The following is a 3,408-nucleotide window of genomic DNA, read 5'->3' on the forward strand; positions in this document are numbered from 1 at the left end:
TTGTGATTACAGTGTTACTGGAGCATTGTGATGAGAAGGGTCATAGAGCCTTGTGATGACAAGGCCATGGATCATCGTGATGGCAGGGGTCATGGTGCATTGTTATGACAGGTGTAATGGAGCATTGTGATGGCAAGGGCATGGAGCATTGTGATGAGAAGGCCATGGAGCATTCTGATGACATGTGTCATGGAGCTATGTGAAGACAAGGGCATGGAGCAATGTGATGAGAATGTTCATGGAGCATTGTGATGACAATGACATGGAGCATTGTGATGCCAAGGGTCATGGATCTTTGTGATGACAAAGGTCATGGAGCATTTTGATGGCAAGGGCGTTGTGCATTGTGATGAGAAGGGCAGGGAGCATTCTGATGACAGGGTCATGGAGCAATTTGATGAAAAGTGTCATGGAACATTTTGATGACAGGTGTTATGGAACATTGTGATTTCAGGGCTCATCGAGCATTGTGATGATAAGTGCATGTAGCATTGTGATGACAGCTGTCTTGGAACTTTGTGATGACAGGGGTGAGGGAGTATTGTGACAAATAGTGATGTAGCATTGTGATATCAGTGGTGAGAGAGCATTTTGATGAGAAGTGCATGGAGCATTGTGATGACAAATTTTATGGAGCATTGTGATGACAATGTTGTGGAGCACTGTGATGACAAGCACATGGTGCATTGTGATGACATGTGTCATGGAGCATTGGGCTGACAAGCGCATGGAGCATTGTGGTGACAAGGGTCATGGAGCACTGTGCTGAGTAAGGCATAAAGCATTGTGATGACAAGGGTCAAAGAGCATTGTGATGAAAAGTTCATGGAGCATTGTGGTTAAAAACGTAACAGAGACTGTTGATGACAAGGGCATGGACCATTGGGATAACAAAGGTCATGAAGCATTGTGATGACTGGAGTCACGGAGCATTGTGATGACAGGGGTCATGGAGCATTGTGATAACAAGGGCATGGAGCATTGTGATGACAAGGGCATGGAACATTGGACTAATAACTTTCATGGAGTATTGCGATGACAGTTGGAATAGCACACTGTGATGACAAGGGCATGGAGCATTGTGATGACCAGGTCATGCCGTATTGTGAAGACAGGTGTCAGGGAGCATTGTGATCACATATGTAATGGCCCATTGTGATGAGGATGGCATGGAGCATTGTGATGCCAAGTGTCAGGGAGGATTCTGATGACAAAGGTAATGGAGCATTGTGATGACAATGGCTTGGAGCATTGTGAGAACAAGGGTCAGGGAGCATTGTGCTGACAAGTGCATGGAGAATTGTGATGACAAGGGTCATGGAGCATTCTGATGACAAGCTTGTGGAGTATTTTGATGACAATGGCATGGAGCATTGTGATGAAAATGGCATGGGACATTGTGATGAAAAAGGCATGGAGCCTTTTCGTGACAGGGTTCAAGGAGCATTCTGATGACAAGTGTCAGGGAGCATTGTGATGACAAGTGTATTGAGAATTGTGGTGACAAAGGTCATGGAGCATTGTGATGAAAAGGGCATGGAGTATTGTGATGACAGGCATCATGGAGCGTTGTGATGACAAGTGTTATGGAACATTGTGATCACACGGGTATGGAGCATTGTGATGACAGAGGTCATGGATCATTTTGATTTCAAGGAGCATGGAGCTTTGTGATGACAAGGGCATGGAGCAATGTGATGAGAGCGTTCATGGAGCATTGTGATGACAATGACATGGAGCATTGTGATGCCAAGTGTCTTGGAGCTTTGTGATGACAAGTCACGGAGCATTTTGATGAGAAGGGCAGGGAGCATTTTGATGACCGATTCATGCAGCAATTTGATAAAAAGTGTAATGGAACATTTAGATGGCAGGGGTTATAGAACATTGTGATGGCAGGGGTCTTGGAGTTTTGGGATGGAAAGGGTCATGGAGCATTTTGATGACAGGGCTTATGGAACATTGTGATGGCAGGGGTCATAGAACATTGTGATGATAAGTGGATGTAGCATTGTGATGACAGGGTCATGGATCATTGTGATTCCAGGGGTGAGGGAGTATTGTGATGACTAGTGATGGAACATTGTGATATCTCTGGTGAGGGAGCATTTTGATGAGAAGTGCATGGACCATTGTGATTACAAGGTTTATGGAGCATTGCAATGACAAGGTTGTGGACAGTTGTGATGAAATGCATGTGGCATACTGTGATGACAATGGTCATGGAGCATTGTTCTGACAAAGACATGGAGAATCGTGATGACAAGGGTCACAGAGAATTGTGATGAAAAATTCATGGAGCATTGTGGTTACAAAGGTCACAGAGCCTTGTGATGACGCGGGCATTGACCATTGTGATGACAATCTTTATGAAGCATTGTGATGACTGGAGTCACAGAGCATTGTGATGACAGGGGTCATGGAGCACTGTGATGAAAAGGGCATGGTGCATTGTGATGAGAAGGGTATGGAACTTTGGTCTGAAATGTTTCATGGATTATTGTGATGAGAGTCGGCATGGAGCACTGTGATGACAAGGGCACGGTACACTGTGATACATGTGTCATGCAGGACTGTAATGACAAGGGCATGGAGCATTGTGATGAGAAGGGCATCGAGCATTGTGATGACAAGTGTCATGGAGCTGTGTGATGACAAGGGCATGGAGCAATGTGATGAGAGGGTTCATGGAGCATTGTGATGACAATGACATGGAGCATTGTGATGCCAAGCGTCTTGGAGCTTTGTGATGACAAGTCATGCAGCATTTTGATGAGAAGGGCAGGGAGCATTTTGATGACCGCATCATGCAGCAATTTGATAAAAAGTGTAATGGAACATTTTGATGGCAGGGGTTATAGAACATTGTGATGTCAGGGGTCTTGGAGCTTTGGGATGGAAAGGGTCATGGAGCATTTTGATGACAGGGCTTATGGAACATTGTGCTGGCAGGGGTCATGGAACATTGTGATGATAAGGGGATGTAGCATTGTGATGACAGGGTCATGGAACATTGTGATTACAAGGATGAGGGTGTATTGTGATGACTAGTAATGGAACATTGTGACATCTCTGGTGAGAGAGCATTTTGATGAGAAGTGCATGGACCATTGTGATTACAAGGTTTATGGAGCATTGCAATGACAAGGTTTGGAACGTTGTGATGAAATGTGCGTGGCACATTGTGATGACAATGGTCATGGAGCATTGTTCTGACAAAGACATGGAGCATTGTGATGACAAGTTTCTCAGAGAATTGTGATGAAAAGTTCATGGAGCATTGTGGTTACAAAGGTCACAGAGCCTTGTGATGACGCCGGCATGGACCATTGTGATGACAAACGTTATGAAGCATTGTGATGACTGGAGTCACGGAGCATTGTGATGACAGGGTTCATGGAGCATTGT

The sequence above is a fragment of the Mesoplodon densirostris genome, unplaced genomic scaffold (assembly GCF_025265405.1).
Source record: "Mesoplodon densirostris isolate mMesDen1 unplaced genomic scaffold, mMesDen1 primary haplotype scaffold_37, whole genome shotgun sequence".
Lineage (NCBI taxonomy): Eukaryota > Metazoa > Chordata > Mammalia > Artiodactyla > Ziphiidae > Mesoplodon > Mesoplodon densirostris.